At 34.3% G+C, this 20,227-nt stretch overlaps 1 protein-coding gene across 4 annotated transcripts in view; it reads left to right on the top strand.

Moving 5' to 3' along the window:
- Nucleotides 1-20,227, top strand: part of LOC126884183 (1-acylglycerol-3-phosphate O-acyltransferase Pnpla3-like) — a 162,485-nt gene that overhangs the window by 104,614 nt on the left and 37,644 nt on the right. The window lies entirely within an intron of this gene.

Below are 20,227 nucleotides of genomic sequence, written 5' to 3'. Positions count from 1 at the left end.
AAATGGTGCGTAAAATAAAGTTTGGTGTGTAAAAAACACACTCAGACTGTGTGTCACAATGATATTATTATAGAGAACGTTCTACGAATATAGAGGATAATATTGATAATAGGTGTGAATAAAATATAACCAAAAAACAACCTTGAATCAAATGAGACCATTACATAGCAGTTGCACTACAGGCACGTAGCCAGGAAAGGTGCTTGAGGGGGGTCCAAACACAACTCAAATTTTTTGTCCGATTGGACGGTAAGGTATTGAAAAAATATTCAAAATAAATTTTAGATCCATAATATGCAAAATTTGGAAAAATCTATTTTAACCCTAGAATACTAATACTCTTAAAATATACGACGCCGAATTATTTTCTGCAAAATTTCTGAGCAACGGAAAATCCTAAGAACTTGGGTTCCAGAAGTACTAGAGTAACGTTGGTGTATAAACGTCAGTTAAATTTTGTGTGAATTAGGTACCCTGTCGTAAATATTACGACGCTTTAGTGTTAACGGTAGTAACATAAGGCCTCTATGTACCGGGTGTCCCAATAAGAATGGCTCTCGGCCATATCTCAGGAACCGTTTATAGTAGAGCTTTGAAATAAAAAATTTTATAATAAAAGTTGCCTCAGGAAAAGCCTGGAAATTATTTTCATAATTGTGGGACCACCGCTAGAGGGCGTAATTGAATATCAAAAATTAAAAAATCTAAATTTTACAAAATTTTCCTAATGAAGGGGCACTGGAAATCCGATCGTCGTATTCTTCATAAAATTCTACGCATATTTGATTTGACAAGTTTAGGTCTACCTTTGGAAATAAGAGGTGGGGGTGAGTGGGAACCTTGTTATGAAAAACTGGCTGTGAGTCCGGTTCTGCTTAATCAAATTTTGCAAACTTGGTCTTGTTGAAGACAGATCTTTTTCGTCAATGTAAAAGTTATGATTTCGAACCAACTTACTGAGTAATATGCCAGCTAGAAGGCGTTATTTAATTTTTTTCAGAAATCTAGTTTTCTTTGGAAAATATTAAATACAAACATGCATTTTTAATACCATATTACAAAATTAGACAAAATTAGCAACAGAATAGCGAAAACCGCATGTTAATACCTTTTTTCTATCTCGAGATATCTTACAAAACGTGTAAATTTAAAAACATAACTGTTACTGTCACCGGTAAATGAAATAATTCATTAAAAGTAGTGTGCTATGGAAACAACAAAGAAACATTTTCCAGCTGTCAACGTATATTAGGTCTTTTCAACGCTTCTCATTTGTTTCGAGCCTCGTTCATATCTCGTATATTAATATTATACACGGATTATACGGCATATGACAGAGGCTCGAAACAAATGAGAAGCGTTGAAAAGCCCTATTACAAAGAAATAAAAACAACTATTTAGTGATGACATAAACGTTCAAATTTTTTCCCATCATTTTCGTTGCAAACATTTACTCTTTCAAGAGTAGATTGAACAGCAGTCTCAATTTCTGCTCTCGATATGCTTTGAATGGCGTTTAGTATTCTCTGGATAATGTATTCTAGAGTAGTGTATGATGGGCAACAATTTGAATATTTAGGTCGTCACTAAGTAGTTCTTTTTGTTCTGTGTTATATTTAATTTTAATAGTATTGTTTCTCTTTATATTGTTGTTTTAATTAATTATATTTTTATACGTTGACATCTGGAAAATGTTATTTTGTTTTTTCCACAGCACACTACTTTTCATTAACGTAGTTTACCGGTGATAGTAACAGTTATGTATAAAATTTACACGTTTCTCGAGATATCTTGAGATAGAAAAAAGGTATCGACATGCGGTTTTCGCTATTCTATTGCTAATTTAATCTAATTTTATAAAGTATGATTAAAAATGCATACTTGTATTTAATATTTTCCAAAGAAAACTAGATTTCTGAAAAAAATTAAATAACGCCTCCCAGCTGGCTTATTACTTATTAGGATGGTTCAAAATTATCACGCTTACATTGAAGGAAAAAGATCCGTCTTCAACAAGACCCAGTTTTCAAAATTTGATTTAGCAGAACCGGACTTACAGCCATTTTTTCATAACAAGGTTCCCACTCACCCCCACCTCTTATTTGCAAAGGTAGAGTTAAACTTGTTAAATCAAATATGCGCAGATTTTGATGAAGAATACGATAATCGGATTTCCAGTGCCCCTTCATTAGGAAAATTTTGTAAAATTTAGATTTTTTTATTTTTGATATTCAATTACGCCCTCTAGCGGTGGACCCAGAATTATGAAAATAATTTCCACGCTTTTCCTGAGGCAACTTTTGTTATAAAATTTTTTATTTCAAAGCTCTACTATAAACGGTTCCTGAGATATGGCCAAGAGCCATTCTTATTGGGACACCCGGTACAAGCATAAAGATTGCTATGCTTTGCGATTCATTCTCCAAATATATGATTGATGCCAGTCCCTATCTTGGCAAAAACTTCGATACCGGAGGATTACCTCTTACAAATTTTTATGTGAAGGAATTGACAAAATCGGTCCATGGTAGCAACCAATTACTATGCATACCGGTTCAATTACTATGCATACGATACTGTGTGTTTTTTAAGGGATAATAAACATAAGTACTATCGATCATATGTGATATATTTCCGTAATTCGCGCAAAACTAATAGGAAGCTAGTTTTCCACTCTCAGTTTATGTTTTTTTTTTGGCAAAACCCTTGCTGAGTCATAGATGCGTAAAAGATTAACCATATTAAATTTACAGCGCAATATTCGACAGGATATAAACGAAATCCTAAATATACAATCAGTTTCTCAACCGAATAATCCTATCGAAAGAAAACGGACAGTATGCTACGATGCTACTTATGCCCTAGCCGTCTAAGAAGAATGACAACAAACTTTTGTGTACATTGTAAACGAGCAATCTGCGGACAAATATTTCTAGATTTGAAATATTTTAACCATGTAAAACTTACATTTTTAAAATTTTTCAAATTACTTTTACTAAGTGCAAGATAGAATGTACGGAATCGGAATGTAGAACGTAATCCTATATTTTGTTAGTAGTCACTAACATCATCAGGGACGCTAAAATGATATTAAAGCTACAATGGTGAAATTAGGTATTAAAAACAACTTACTAGGGTAAGATATAACATCTACATATATGACGACAATCTCATCCTAGTAAGTTCTTTTTAATACCTAATTTCACCATTGTATCTTTATCTTTATCATTTTAGCGTCCCTGGGGATGTTAGTGACTTCTAACGAAATATAGGATTCTATAGAAAAGAAGAATACTTTCGTTTTTGGTAAATCTGATGTTTAAATTGGATATAAATTGATCCGTACACTGAATAAAAATAGAAATAATCCTAGTAAATAATAATAATAATTTCGTTTAGTTTTCCAAAAAAATAATAATGACTTAGGGATAAACTTGCTGCCTTAGTAGTTGGTACCAAATCCGACACAGTTTTGGGAGGGGTCCGGACCCCATGGACCCCTCCCTTGGCTACGTGCCTGAGTTGCAGTCATTATTGACTGTCGCTTTGTTAATTGAATATGACATCCAGTGGCGGCTCTATACATTTGCCTTGGAGGAACTTGGATTGGGGAGGGGACTTCCAATGAAACACCAACCAGAAGGCATAAAAAGGATAAACTCAAACTACATAAAAGATATAAATAATAACTTATGTAGATGCATTAAGTTCCCTTAATTTTCCTAACTAGCGGATTTATTGTCTTGAATTTGCCTGTCTGTGGTAGTTTCATGTTAGTCTAGTCGCAACATAGGGGGTCCCGTGAGCACTTTTAGCTCGCCGCGATTTGATGGTGGTATTATAGGTTTTTTGGGCCGCTGGATCCAATGGAAGTGGTCTGGAAGATCAAATGTGGTGCGTTTAATTGTTATTAACAAATTATGGTAAAATTAGGTAGTTTTCAGGAGTTATTAGAAGCCCTGTAAATAGCTTGATAGTGTTAAGGTCTTCTCTGGTGTATTTTTGGTCGCTGAATCGAATGCGACTAGTCGCGATTACTCAAAATATGTTCTTATTTTGTTAATAACAAAATAATTGTTTATTCGCCGAAAAGCTCGAAATGCGCTATCTACAGCAAGTTTGTAGTATTTTTCGTAGTATTTATACACTAAATCAATTGTCATTAGTCGTGATAGCTTAAACCACGTTCCGACTTTGTTATTAATAAATTATTGCAAAAATAACGGTTTATAGTACGTTCACTCACGGTTTTTGCTCTAGATTTTAAAAAACCACTTGGATTGACATGAAATTTGGCATACACGTAGCTAACATGTCAAACATAACAAGTGATATTGTGCGGATGTATGGTTTTACCCTGGGGGTGAGTTTCACCCCTTTTCGGGGGTGAAAAAAAAACCTTTAAAATAAGTCCGGAAGTGGATAAACTAAAACTCGAGTATTTGGGTCACCTGATGAGAGGTCATAAATACGCATTACTTCAAAATATAATGGAAAACGGAATCCAGGCCGTAGAAGAATGTCATGGTTGCGGAATTTGAGAGAGTGGTTTGGCTGCACTACTAATGAACTTTTTAGGTCAGCTGTAAACAAGGTCAGGGTAGCCTTGATGATTTCCAATCTCCGATAGGAGTGGCATAAGAAGAAGAAGGATAAACTAATTAATTCTAAGCAACTTTTGTTCTATACAGTTTTTTCACTAATAAAGTCAATACTTTTCGGGTTATTTGTTTTTTTGTTGAAAAATGAACATATTCACTCGCAAATAACTCAAAATTATTGACCTAGTGAAAAAACTGTATAGAACAAAAGTTGCTTAGAATTAATCAGTTTATCCAATTCCGGCCTTATTTTAAAGGTTTCTTTTTCATTCCCGAAACGGGGTGAAACACCCCCAGGGTAAAACCACACATCGGCACAATATCCCTTGTTTTGTTTGACATGTTAGCTACATGCATGCCAAATTTCATATCATTCCAAGTGGTTTTTTTTTTAATTTAGAGCAAAAACCTTGAGTAAACGTACTAAAACCGTTATTTTTGCAATAATTTATTAATAACAAAGTCCGAACGTGGTTTAAGCTGTCACGACTAGTGACAATCGATTTAGCGTATAAAAATACTATGAAAAAGACTACAAACTTGCGGTAGATAACGCATTTCGTGCTTTTCGGCAAAGAAACAATTATTTTGTTATTAACAAAATAAGAACACATTTTGAGTAATCGTGACTAGTCGCATTCGATTCAGCGGCTAAAAATACACCAGAGAAGGCCTAAACACTATCAATTTATTTACAGGGCTTCTAATAATTCCTGAAAAACACCTAATTTTACCATAATTTGTTAATAACAATTAAACGCACCATATTTGGACTTCCAGGTCACTTCAATTGGATTCAGCGACCCAAAAAACCTATAATACCACTATCAAATCGCGGCGAGCTAAAAGTGTACACGGGACCCCCTATGTTGCGACTAGACTATGTAAGCTAATATATTTATATGTTTCAACAATTATTTTCTTTAATTGTGGACCTTGTTGGGGGATTTTCCCTATTCCCCTGCAGCTCCGCCACTGTTACAAACAGGCTCACAGGTGCACACTACACACACATGCATATACATAGTCACAAAAACAAAACACACAAACACAAAATACACATATATGTATGTACACACAAGGATACATACACCATGCATAACCGGTAAATGACTACCCAGCCAAACCAAAACCGATTCATCATATTTGGTGAAGAGGACTTCGCCATAGGTGGAGAGAAAAAACAAGTAAGTCTACAAATAAATATATAAGGACAATGAGCAGCGACTCCGGTAGCCGATTTGATATTATTCCAAATAACAAATAGTTCTGATTATCCCCAATTAGGATCCTGCAGGAGAGCCTTGAGCATAGTAACATTGGTTCGGTCATCTTGATACAAGAGCTCTGGATATACTCGGGTTAAATAAAAGGTCTCTCTGGTGGTGGTATATATACATTAGCACTTCGAGCCAAGCAGGCTGATGGCTTGGTTTACAATCTTCCTCCATTCTTGCTTGTTCTTCGCTTTTTCTTTCCAATTGGTTGCATTGAGATACCTTAGGTCATCATTAACTTCATGGCTCTATCTGGTCCTAGGTCTTCCTTTTCTCTTTTTACCACCTATTGTAGCGCTTAACATGATTTTAGGCATTCTAACTTGGGCCATTCTTTGGACATGTCCTAACCATCTAAGTCTTTGTCATCTTACAGCTGCAATTATATTAGGCTCCTTATACAATTCTTCTAACTCCTTGTTTGTTCTTCGTGTCCACTGATTGTTGATTATTTTTCCCCCAAATATCCTTCTAAGTATTTTTCTTTCCCATACTTGTAACATTGATTGCTCGGTTTTTGTCATAGTCCAGGTTTCTGAAGCATACGTAACTATTGGTCGTATCACAGTTTTATACGTTCTTAATTTAGCTGCTTTGGATATATTTTTGTTTCTGAGTATTCTATTGCATACATGCAACGATTCCCTGACATTAGCCTTTTGTGTATTTCATCCCGGATATTTGGTTTACTAGAAAATAAGGTCCCTAAATATTCAAATTTCTCTACCTTTTCAAATTTATACATTGTTCCTTCAATCGTTGTTATCATTAAATATTGCCCTTGTTCAAATTTTTTGTCGGTCCATTCCATGTACTTAGTTTTTGTTTCATTTATATAAAGTCCTTTTTCTCGAGCTGCCTTTTCTAGTCGTTCTACTACCACTTTTAATTGTTCCTTGCTTCTGGATAGAATTACTACATCATCCGCGAATGCCAAACATTGATGTTTTTTATGATATATATGTCCTGATCTGTTAATATTAGCCTCTTTTATTATCATTTCCAATACTACATTAAATAGCAGTGATGACAACGGATCCCCTTGTCGTACTCCTTCTTTCACTTCGAAATTTTCTGTTAGTTTGTTATTTACTTTTACTTTATTTTCTGTTTTCGTAAGTATAAGCTTTATCATTCTTATTATTTTTGGTTAAACTTCTAGATTTTTTAACGCTTTATATATTTCTTTTCTTTTTATTCTATCAAAAGCTTGCTTAAAATCTAAGAAGAGTGCCATTGTTGGTTTATTATATTCATAGCTCTCAGCTTGTATTTCTCTTAAAGAAAAGATGTCTATAGTACTTCTCCCTTTTCTAAAGCCACACTGGTATTCACCTATGCTATTGTTAAGACTTCTTGCTAGCTTGTTTTTGATGTGGACTGCTAATATCTTATATATTACATTTAATAGTGCCACGCCCCTATAATTTTGACATTCTGCTTTGTCCCCCTTTTTATAAAGAGGACATATCACTGCTTGCTTCCACTCCATTGGTAGTTCTTCCTTTTCCCATATGTTTTTTAGTAATTTGTGTATTTTGTCTGTCAGCTGCGCTCCTCCATATTTTAACATTTCCGCTGTTATACAATCACTTCCAGGACATTTATAGTTTTTTAGATTCTTAATAATAATTTCAACTTCATTTAGGGATGGTGCTAGATCTTCCGTACTGTCTCTTTGCATATTCATTATTTCGTCTGTGTATCCTTCATTATCGTGTTCTTCATTTCCATCATCTGTGTCTTCTTCATTGTGATTATTTGTGTACTCCCCGTTTAACAATTCATCAAAATATTGTTTCCATCGTTTTAATATTTCTTGGTCATCAAATATCATTTTTCCTTCTTTATCTTTGTAATAAATGGGCTGTGGTTTATATTCTCTTTTTTGATTTTTAATGCCTTGATATAAATTTCTAATAAGATTATTTTTGTAATTCTCTTCACTGTCTTTCAACTTATCTTCGTAAAATTTTCTCTTTTTATTTCGTAAAATTGCGCTGGTTTTTCTTCTTTGCTCTATGTAAAGTGTTTCCGCTGTTTTTGATTTCAGTCTTAGACTTTCTAGTCGTAGCTTGTTCCGTTTCTCTATTTCTAGTTTGTTCTTTTAAAGTATTTTTAATTAAGTCCCATGTTTGTTCTACATTGTCATTTTCTGTAATAAGTTCCAGTTTCTTGTTAAGGGTCAACTGGTATACCTTTTTTTCTTCTTCTGTTTGTAACCTGACTAGCTTGTTCATCATGCGTTTTTCTCTGTTTCTGTTTCTATTTATAGGTATTATTTGGTTCATTTTTATTCCCACTAAAAAGTGGTCTGAATCTATATCTGGCCCTCTATATGAACGTATATGCATTATGCTTTTTTCTACATCCTTTTCTATTAAAACATGGTCTATTTGGTTTACCGTTTGACCGTCCGGCGATCTCCAAGTGCCCTTGTGTATTTCCTTTCTCTGGAAGTAGGTACTTTTTATTAAAAGGTTTTTTTCTCTTGCAAAGTCGATGAGCATGTGTCCATTTTGATTCGTTGTTGGATGCAAGCTGTATTTTCCTATAGTAGGCATAAATATGTCCTCTCTACCTATTTTGGCATTGGTATCTCCAAGGACTCTGGTGGTGGTAGAAACCTTTTATATAGCGGATCTAACTTTTTTATCTATTTGTATTGATTTGGTCCATCTCTAGTCCTACGAATATAGTAAATAATAACGGTCCGTGACTGCAGTGCTCGCAATATAGATGTAAGTTCTTATATGATAGAAGATGCTGTCTGATATCTCCAGTAAACCGTTTATGACAATTCTATTATTTAGATTCACAACTGCCGTTCAGGTTTGGACACACTTGAGCTTTCATATTTATGCTCTATTGATCAGCGGCACGCATGGCTTAAGACCCATTACCACATCAAGGTGGAACAGCACGAAGAGGACATAAGGGAAATAGAAAACGTCGTGCTAGAAATAAACATACAATTTACCAGTATTTTCTATTTTCTCTTCTACTTCTATATTATTAACGTTTAATGGTCATACGTCAAAAGAACCATACGATTAGATATTCTAAGAATCTGACTCTGCCTAAGCCTGAGAAGGATGTGACTTATTCATCCCTGTGAAAGCTCATATATAGCTCGTAATTTAGCTATTTGTTTTTAATGACTGTGGGGGGGGGGCAGCTCAACAGCAACTCTTATTCATATCAATTGAAGCATTATTTTGAAATAATTACAGATAAACAGATTTAACTGCAACCTTCAAGGTCACGGGCACCGCATTAACGAACACCTGTTGTGTTTTCTCTTGGCGGTTGCAGATAAATCGGTTTTACTGTACTTTGGTTAAATAACCCACTTATAAAAGTATAAAAGAAATATTAGAGTAACTTGTATTAAAATTATCATAGATAACATTTATAATATAATTCTTCCCCCGTGCCAGATAAGGCAAATAAATAACATTCAAGTTGACAGAATTTACATTTGTTTATTTATCTGTATTAATTATCTTTTATACATGCAGATGCTTAGACCTAGATTAAATTATACAAATTTGTTATCAATAAACTATAAATTATTCCGTTAACATCAAATAAATACCTCGGAAATTGAAAAAACGGTATCACAAGGATATTTTCTTCTTTATGTATAATCAGTTTCAGAAATCAATTTTTAAATCTGGTGCATTTACGCAGTAACGAAAGATAAAATAAAATAAATATACTTAGCTCAAAGAGTCAGGAACTAAAACTTTTTTTACGTCCTAAAATTTATCAGAAAATAACAATTCTGTTTTTAGTTCCTGTCTCTTTGAGCTAACAACTATTCATAGATGGTGCTGTTGCATCCTTCGTAATTATTTTAATAATTAAACGGAAAATATTGAAAGATTTGATTCCAGTTTTAGTGCCTCTACACGGTGCTCTGAAGAGGATAAGGTTAAACCCGAAATACGTATAAGCACATAGCAGATGTCCTATTCTGTAATCAAATCTGAATCATATTTATTTTTCAAAATAAAAATATAATTCAGTAAAAAAATATGTATAGAGCAATTATCAATCAGTGACTGAGTTCTTTGGTGTTTTTTCTGCTTTGAGTTTTCCAATATTTTCTTTTATGCTAAGAGTATGCTGGATCTGTTAATTTATTTGGTTGTATGGGCATGGTAATTAGATTTTATTTTTATTTGACAATATAAAAAATAATTCGGTTCAGCTTTGTATATCGTCCTTCTTAACGAGGAGTACCGTTATGAAATGGAAGAAATATTGTTTAGCTACTATAATAATAATAATATCGTATGGCATTTTTGCCGGGGAGATCCTTTCGGATTGTTCCGGCGCCATTTACATCTTTAACCCTGTTTCAAGTAACTAGTGTCGATGTACACTAGCCCAGGGGGACCGACGGCTTAACGTGCTCTCCGAGGCACGGTCAAACGGCTCGTATCATTTTTAGAAATAAAAAATTGATTGTCGTTGGCAGGGCTCGAACCCGCGTACTCTGGCGTATGAGGCCAGTGATCATGCCGTTGAGCTACGGTCGTTCACATTTAACTACTATAGACCGTATAAACTAATCGATTTACCACCGTATCTCTTTACATCGTCGGATCCTTACATATTCTTACAAATGATGAATTAATTAGGAAGATTCTAAAGCGAGAAGTGATCAAAGTCTTTTTACACCAGACTAGACATTACTTTTCTCTGGCACTTGGTGGTAGGACATGTGTGCCAATGTGCCAAACACTGTCCTTTCATTTTTCTTCCTCAGCCTCTCCACTCCTGGACAAAGGCCTCCCGATGAGCTCTCCACTCTTCTCTGTTTTGTGCTATTTGGTCCCAGTTTCTCCCCACTTAGGCTTTGATGTCGTCTAGCCATTGTTTTTGTGGTCTTCCTCTACTACGACTGTGTTCGCTGTTCGCGAGGTCTCCAATGTACAATGTTTCTCGTCCACGTTTCGATGTTTTGTCGTGCCGCGTGTCCTACCCAGTTCCATTTCATTTGCGCAATTCTTCCAATTACATCTTCCACCTTCGTCCTGCTTTGCACGTCCTCGTTTCGTATATGTTCTCTTAAAGCTACTCCAAACATAGCTCGTTCAATGGCTCTCTGTGTTGTTCTTAATCTATTGGCTGACAACTCTCTAAGTGTCACGGTCTCCATTCCATATATCATAACTGGTAGAATACAACTGTTGAATACCCTTGTTTTAGATTTATTGGCATCTTTTTGGTTTTTAACACATCACTGAGTCTTCCTACTGCTGCCCAAATCATTCGGATTCTTCTAGTTATCTCTGCCGTTTGATTCTGTTTGCCTAGTTTGGTCCTGTGATCTAGGTATATATTATACTCTTGATTACTGGTCACTGATTATTTCACTCCCATCTAAGTCGACTGTGATATTTTGATTTTAATTTGTCCTCACTTTTGATTTATTTAAATTCATTTTTAAACCGATTTTCTCAGATTTTCGTTTGAGCTCCTTCAACATGCAGATCTTCTTCTTCTTCTACTGCACTATAGCCCAAATTGAGCCTTGGCCTCCTTTATTTTTTGCGTCCACCCTTGTTTGTCGGTGGCTGCTCTTCTCCATACACGGACTCCTAAAAGGGCTTGTGCGTCGCTGTTTACTGTGTCTTCCCAGCGTTTTCTTGGCTTTCCAACCGGTCTCTTTACCTGCATTCTAGCATTCAGTGCTCTTTTTGGTAGCCTATCCTCTCCCATTTTTGTCACATGCCCGGCCCATTGCAATCTTTGTATTCTAATGAAGTCTGACAGGGGTGTTTTCTTATAAAGTTGATAAAGTTCGTTGTTGTATCGACTTCTGAAGATTCCGTTTTCCCTCACAGGTCCTAGTATTCTCCTCAGTACTTTCCTTTCGAATGTGTCGAATTTGTTTTTGGATGTTTCTTTCAGGACCCAGGCTTCACGGCCATAGCATGTTATTGGTGGAATTAAAGTTTTATAGATTCTCATCTTCGTATTTCAGTGGACACTTTTAGACCGAAATATATGGTAGAGAGCAAAATATATGGTACGTAAACTTTCCAACCGTTTCAATGTCATCTTTATGTATAATGTTTTGTGGGACTATATTTCTTCTCGTCTGAGTCATTATTTTTGTTTTCTCTGTGTTAATTTCCAGACCTAATTAGCATTTTTGTTTGTGTTTTTAACTCTGCGTATGTTTCCTGTGCTCCTGTTGATGTTCTACTCATAATATTAATATCATCGGCATAAGCGGACAGTGGAACCGTTCGGTTGGTTAGTAGGTTTCCTCGTCCAGTTTGCATTTGCCTAAACGCATACTCCAGTGCCAGGTTAAACAATGTTGGGGCCAGCCCATCTCCCTGCTTTAGTCCCTGCGAAATTTTGAAAAAGTCTGTCCGGTGGTTTTGTATTCGTACACATGCCTGAGTTTCATCCATTGTGGCTTTAATGAGTCTTATTAGCTTGGGTGGTATTGCCAATTCAGCCAATATTATAGTATATTTTGTTCCTTTTGACTGAGTCGTATGCCTGTTTGAAGTATACAAACACGTTGTGAACATCAATATCGTGTTCCGATGATTTGCTCAAGATCTGTTTGACTGTAAATATTTGATCCAGTGTCGATCTTCCCCGTCGGAAGCCCGTCTGATACTCTCCAATAATATTTTCTGCTAGTGGTTGGAGCCGCTGGTTTATAATATACGTGAGGACTTTATATAGTAGAGAGATTCCACGGTAGTTTTTGCACTGGAGTTTGTCTTCTTTTTTATAGATCGGTACATAGATACTATACTTTTCTTTCAGTCGTCGGGTATTTTCACTTCTTGCCATATGTCTTTGATGAGCGCGTGGATGTGACTTGCTAGGTGGTCGCCACCTACCTTATACAGTTGTGCTGGTATTTCGTCAACTCCCGAAGCTTTATTGTTTTTCTGGGCCTTAGTAGCTTCGAGAACTTCCTCTATAGTTGGAGCTATTACCTACTTCATTCTCTTCTACGTAGTTCATACCCATTTCATCTTCCATGTCTACTTGTGTTCCAAGTAGGATCTGAAAATAATGCTTCCAGGTTTCTGTGACTTTCTGTTGGTCACTGATTATTTGCCCACTTTCATCTTTACATAGACTTGTTTGAGGTTTATACCCACTTCATGCAGATCAGTTCCTCTGTATTGTTGCTTATGAGTATTATGTCATCGGAATATCTCAGGTGACTTAAAAATCTGCCATCGATTTTAATTCCGCGTTGTTCCCAGTTAACTTCTTGAACATATCTTCTAATGCAGCGCCCTTTCATTGCCTTATTACTAAACACTTACATTGTCACTAAACATTTCACTTTCACAGTGGCCTTATTATGGCAGTTTCTTTTTCCATTTCCCATTTCCTGCACCATAGTTTATCCATCCTATCTCTGGTATAGGTGTTATATTGTGACGAAAGCATCCTGTCAATGTTGCCAATGATTTTCTTTTTTGGGTTTGCTCCTGAGCGGCTTTTTATTTCTTGCTCTTTCGTCTCTTTTTATTTGATTGCTAACGGCATTTTTTGTGATGCCGTAGAATGGTTCTTAGTATTCAAAGATTCTTCTCAAGTATTGCTATGTTACCGAGTCTAGTACTTTATTCCTCAAGCCAATCTCTTTTTCTCTCATACTAGGCACCCTTAATCTTCTTATGTCAGTATATTTTTAGTATTCGTGTACTTTCTATTTGGTAGTTTGTGTCAAAAAGTTTGATAGTTTGTAAAAATGTGTCGCACTTCCAAAATACTTAACAAATCAACCCATAAGCCAGTCACAAATAGAAAATTCGGTGCCGTACTATATTTTTTTGAAAAATGTGAAACCACACCAAACTTAGTCAGTAATTTAAAATTCGGAATCTATACTTGAAATCACCCTGAAATCAGTCAAACAATAGAAAATTTGAGATCTGTACTTATTTTACACAGAACGTTGAAATAAGTGTACAGATATTTATATTACGGCATACCACAAGGTTATTACATGCGTCTCGATTTTCGAATGGCACTAAATACGATTTTAGTCCCGTCAAAATTCCATACCGAGAGATAAGAAGTATTCACTTAAGTTTTTTTATTGATGACCTATGGAATTACGGTTTGTATTTTACAATTTGTTTGCGCACAAAGGCGCCTCTTTGTATCTCACACCTTTTTTTATTTAGATGGTAACCTCAATATATCCTCTTTATGTCCATAGCAAAAAAGGTAAAGCAAAAATTAAATAATTTGAATGGTACCTGCTTCACAGATATTATTACATAATATAATTTTGTTAATAAAGAATCTAACATAACTTTTACATTGCATAACATCCTTTCTATCATTATAATTGCTTCTTCATCTGGCAGTGAATGACCTTTTTTTATATCTTTAGAAATTGAATTTGAAACACTTATTTCGCAAATGAATGATGTATGTAAAAGTAAACGTTATCTTGTAGAAGTTGGTCTTAAAGTACCTAATGGTTTTTTATATTCAGATTTGTATACATTGAATAAAAATTAATTATTTAAATAGAATACGTAAAACAATGATACATATAGTCTGTTCGCTAAACTCAGACGCAACTTTCTAGATATTTTAGTCGGTAATTTTGCCAATTTTAGCAAAATTGGCAAAAAATAATTTTTAAATATTTAATAATCACTAAATATTTAGTAATTTTGCCAATTTTTGCAAAATTGGCAAAAAACAAAAAAATTATCGACTAAAATATCTAGCCAGTTGCGTCTGAGTTTAGCGAACCGACTATATCTATGAAAGGTAACACTGTATACGTTTTAATTTTAAATTGGAATCTAGTTTTTTTGAAGAGGCTTTTTTATAAACCTAGATATTTTTGGACGGGGTCGAGTTCGCTCCCAATGGTAAGAATTTTACCTGAACTAAAAAAGGTAGAGTCCGAATTGGCTCCCATATACAAAATTTATTTTACCTAAACATGTCGAAAATATCACCCAGCGTTGTCACTTCTTTCAAATTTTCTCTTTTTGTTAGAAACAGGTACCTTCCTAGAAATATCTATGGGAAAGGAGGAAGACCTAACCCTTTGGTCCAAACTTAACTTTCAGGTATTAGAGTGTAGAGCGCAAACCGGCCGATTTCAGGTAAGAGCGCAAAACGGTCGAGCGCATACCGGCCGACACCGATAATTTGTGTTAAAATTGCCACATATGCCAATGTTGAACTAAAACAAACTCTAAAAGTATTTGTCTTAAAGTATAATTTTCCTATAAAAAGTCTATATCACTATGTAAATTTCCTAAGCAGTATAAATATTACACGATTTGGCAACAATGTCTAATGTTTCCGCGATTATATGAGAGCCTACCCGCATTCATGCGGGAGCCAATTCGTACCCTTCTAAAATATACCTGAACGAAGCGGAGCGAACTCGACTTCACCCATATTTTTGACTATAAACACATATTATGTGTGGTATACACACAAAATACGTTGAGTCGCATTTTCCAAGTAGCTTGATCAAGAAACACAAAATTTTACGAAAACCTCCAAAAAAATAAAGGAAGGATGAAAATTTGGGAATAGGTAGTTGATATTGTCTATTATTATATAAGAAAAAGTTTACAATTCTACATCCCCTCCATTTTACAAAAATTGGAAAATACGGGGTGAAAAATATTTTCTCGGGGGTGAAAAAATATACGTTCAAAATAAGTCCGGAATTGGATAAAATTACCAATTCTAAGCAACTTTTGTTCTATAGAGTTTTTTTTACTAAGTCAATACTTTTCGAGTTATTTGAGAGTGAATATGTTCATTTTTAACAAAAAAACATGTTTTTTGATGGTTTTTCGGAGATAACTCAAAAAGTAAGTATTTTAGCGAAAAAAATATTCTTAGCGAAAATATAGCTTATAAAAAACTGAAAAAAAAATGGTGTATGCATGAGGTCTGTTGACCCAGCAGAAGCAGAGTTGTAGCTAATGAAAAGTAGGTTCTTCTTCTTCAAATTCCAAATCGAATATTTCAATGTGAAATAACCGAAAAACGGAGAACTTTTCGGGGAAAATTCATTACAACTTTTTTAAAGTGTTTAGAAAAAGGTTTATTTTTGTTTTTTAAAAAAACTTCTAACATTAAAAGCAAGTGAGTCACGCTTAAAATATTGTTGGTGCCTTTTATTTTTTGGTATAAAAATGGCGAAAATCACCCCCTAATTAGCTTCTCAAATAAAATTAATCGTTACCGCTTCACAAGATACTTTACTTATGTATTGTTTATATTATCTAAAAGTTTCATTGGTTCAAAGTGCTCAGGTTTAAAAAAATTGGGTTTAAAATAAAACATTTTTTTTATTTTGAAAAAAAAAATGGAATTGTTTGTGGAATTAACTTAAAAATTATTAGTAATACCAAAAATCTAAAAGAGTAATAAAATGTACGTTTTGCTTTTCTGAATATTTCTGATTTTTTGTTTTCTTGTTAGACAAAAATTGGTTATGCTATGGCTGTTCAAAATTTGCCTAAACTCATGATTAGTTGCTCGTTCAGGCCATTTTAACTACAGCTTTTTCAAAAATAAGCACTTTGAACCGATGAAACTTACAGATCATATAAATAATACATAGAAAAAGTAACTTGTGAAGTGGTAATAATAAAATTTATTTGTGATGCTAATTAGGGGGCGATTTTCGCGATTTTTTTACCAAAAAATAAAAGGGATCAACAATATTTTGAGCGTAACTCACTTACTTTTAATGTTACAAGTTTTTTAAAAAAACAAAAATAAACCTTTTTCTAAACACTTTAAAAAAGTTAAAATGAATTTTCTCCGAAAAGTGCTCCGTTTTTGGGTTATTGCACATTGAAATATTCGATTTGGAATTTGACGAAGAAGAATCTACTTTTCATTAGCTGCAACTTTGCTTCTTCTGGGTCTACAGACCTCATGTATACACCATTTTTTATAAGCTATATTTTTTCTAAGAATAGTTTTTTCGCTAAAATACTTACTTTTTGAGTTATCTCCGAAAAACCGTCCAAAAACACGTTTTATTCTGTTAAACATGAACATATTCACTAGCAAATAACTCGAAAAGTATTGACTTAGTGAAAAAACTCTATAGAACAAAAGTTGTTTAGAATTAGTCATTTTATCTACTTCCGGTCTTATTTTGAACGTAAATTTTTCACCTTAGAGAGGAGGGTATTCCCTCCATTTTTGTAAAATGGAGGGGATGTAGAATTGTAAACTTTTTCTTATAATAATAATAGACAATTTCAACTACCTATTCCCAAATTTTCATTCTTCCTTTATTTTTTTTGGGGTCAGATTGTTCTTTGATCGGGCTAAAGCTGCGTAGTACATAATATACAGGGTGTTTCATTAATAATTGTCCATATAGTAACTGAAGAAACCTTAGCTCAAAATACGAAGATTTAACCTAAAACACTTAAATAAAATGTGGTTCCTTACTGAGTTACAGGGTGTTTTATCTAAAAATTTAAAAACTATTTTTGCTCAGCATTTTAAAACTATTCGATATATCCTTTTCATACTTGGCAGAAAGTGCGACTACTATACACCCTACTAAATTATGATACACAAGCGTTTCTAGCTACTACCAGAGGCGTACGACAGGGGATAGTGAATGGTTGACCCTTCTCAAATTCTACGCCACTGGAGGAATTACTATTTTAGTGCCATTTTTAGATTCACCAATAATTTCTACGTAAATAATATACTCTTCATTGGTAACGATAAAGTCATTAGTTTTCGAGATATTTGAAGTTAAATATGAAACGGCACAGTTATTTTGATTAATTTATGATATGATTCATATGATTAAAATTTAAAAATTATTTGTAGCCAGTACTTTAAAACTATTTGGCCTATCCTTATCATACTTGGCAGAAAGTGTAGGCACTATACACCCTACTAAATTAAGATAAATACGCGTTTCTAGCTACTACCAGAGGCGTACGACAGGGGATAGTGGCTGGTTGACCCCTCCCAAATTCTACGCCACTGACGAAATTGCTATTTTAGTGTAATTTTTTGATTTTCTAATACTTTTTACGTAAATAATATACTCTTCATTCGTAACGATAAAATGATTAGTTTTTGAGATATTTGAAATTAAAAATGAAGGGATACACTACATTAATCAAAATAACCGTGTCGTTTAATTTTTAACTTCAAAGATCTCGAAAACTAATGACTTTATCGTTACGAATAAGGAGGGTATTATTTTCATAGAAAATATTGGAGAATCCAAAAATTAAAATAGCAATTCCGCCAGTGGCGTAGAATTTGGAAAGGGTCAACCATTCACTTTCCCCCGTCGTACGCCTCTGAAAATAGCAGGAAACGTTTTTTTAACATAATATAGTAGTTTGTACAGTACCTATACTTCCTGCCAAGTACGAACAGGATACGTCGAATAGTTTTAAAATGCTGAGCAAAAATATTTTTTAAATTTTTAGATAAAACACCCTGTAACTCAGTAAGGAACCACATTTTATTTAAGTGTTTTAGGTTAAATCTTCGTATTTTGTGCTAAGGTTTCTCCAGTTACTATATGGACAATTATTAATGAAACACCCTGTATAGCTCTCAAACATATTTACTACATATTTTTGTCCTTTAAAAATAAAGAATAGAGGGGTGAAGGGATGTACAGGAAATATTCAAGAATAAATAAAATAAAAATTTAACTTTGACACCCTGTATTTCGGTTATTATCAAATTTCGTACTAAGGTAAGTCAGCTAAAATTGACCTATTAGGGCGCTGTCTACACGACCGTATTAGTTGCGTAGTAAAGACGTCCTCCTCCTCTATATTTTCTCTTTCGTAAGTATGTAATGATGTCAAGTAATTTGTTTTACTCCTTTGGATCTTTTGCCCGCTACTTTGCCTTCAGCTATCATTCGCTCTAAAATACTATAATAATAAAATAATATCAAAAATGAATAACCTGATGAATAATCAAAAATGGTGCTGCTGTATTTTCGTTTTGCAACGAAATTGAAAATGGTTATTCATTTTTGATTTACATGTTTACTCTGATTGGACAACTATTAAAACTAATACAAAAAATAATAGAACAAAACAGAATACCACAAGAATGGAGATCAAGCATCCTAATACCTCTCTTCAATAAAGGAGACAAATCAGATCCGAAGAATTACAGAGGGATTAACTTATTAAACACAACATTAAAATTAACAACAAAAGTGATAACAAACAAATTGAATAAAATTATAACAGCAGAAGAACAACGAGGTTTTAGGTCAGGAAGGTCATGCACTGACGCTATATTTATAATAAGGCAAGTTCAAGAGAAATCGTTGGAATACAACAAACCGGCATACATATTTATATTTCGTGGACCTTAAGAAAGCATTTGACAGGGTCACATTTAAGGACGTTATCCACTTGTTATACTCGAGAGAGGTACCTCTGCGAATAATTAAAACGATAATAAACATCTACCAGAACAACACAATAAAAGTAAAAGTGGAAGATGAACTAACTGACCCAATTGAAGCCGGCAATGGGATAAGACAGGGGGATTCCTTGAGTCCTTTATTGTTCAACCTGATCATGGACGAAATCATAAAAAAAGTAAGAACTAAAAAAGGATACTAAATGGGAGAAAAACAACTTAAAATAAGTTGTTGCGGACGATGCAATACTAATCTCTCAAAGTGAAGATGATTTACAACGTATACTGCACCAATTCAACATAATCGCCAGAAAATTTAACATGTTAATTTCCTCAAAAAAGATAAAATGTATGGTTATAACAGCAGATCCAATAAGATGTAAATTGGAGCTGGAAGGTCAGATAATAGAACAAGTGATGGAGTTTAAATTCTTAGGCATCACACTATCTAGCTACGAAAGGCTCGAAACAGAAGTGGGAGATCAAGTGAATAGAGCAAACAGAGCCGCAGGTTGCCTGAATGACACAATATGGAGAAATAAAAATATCGGAAAAGAAATGAAAGGCAGAATTTACAAAACAGTCATCAGACCAATAATGACATACGCAGCAGAAACACGACCCGACACAGAGAGGACAAAAAGATTGCTCGAAACAGCGGAGATGACCACCCTTCGAAAAATCGATGGTAAGACTCTATGGGACAGAGCTAGAAGTACAGATATACGACGGAGATGCAAGGTGGATAACATTAATAACTGGGTAAGAAACAGAAGAATAGAATGGAATGACCACATAAGCCGAATGACAACAAATAGGGTAGCTAGGACAACGAGAGACGGGTCCCCAATAGGAAGACGATCAGTAGCAAGACCACGAAAACGATGGAACGACAACTTACTAGAGGCA

Source organism: Diabrotica virgifera, chromosome 5 (assembly GCF_917563875.1).
Source record: "Diabrotica virgifera virgifera chromosome 5, PGI_DIABVI_V3a".
In the NCBI taxonomy this organism is placed as follows: domain Eukaryota; kingdom Metazoa; phylum Arthropoda; class Insecta; order Coleoptera; family Chrysomelidae; genus Diabrotica; species Diabrotica virgifera.
Note: the sequence above shows the minus strand (reverse complement) of the source record. Positions and strands in the feature narration are given on the sequence as shown.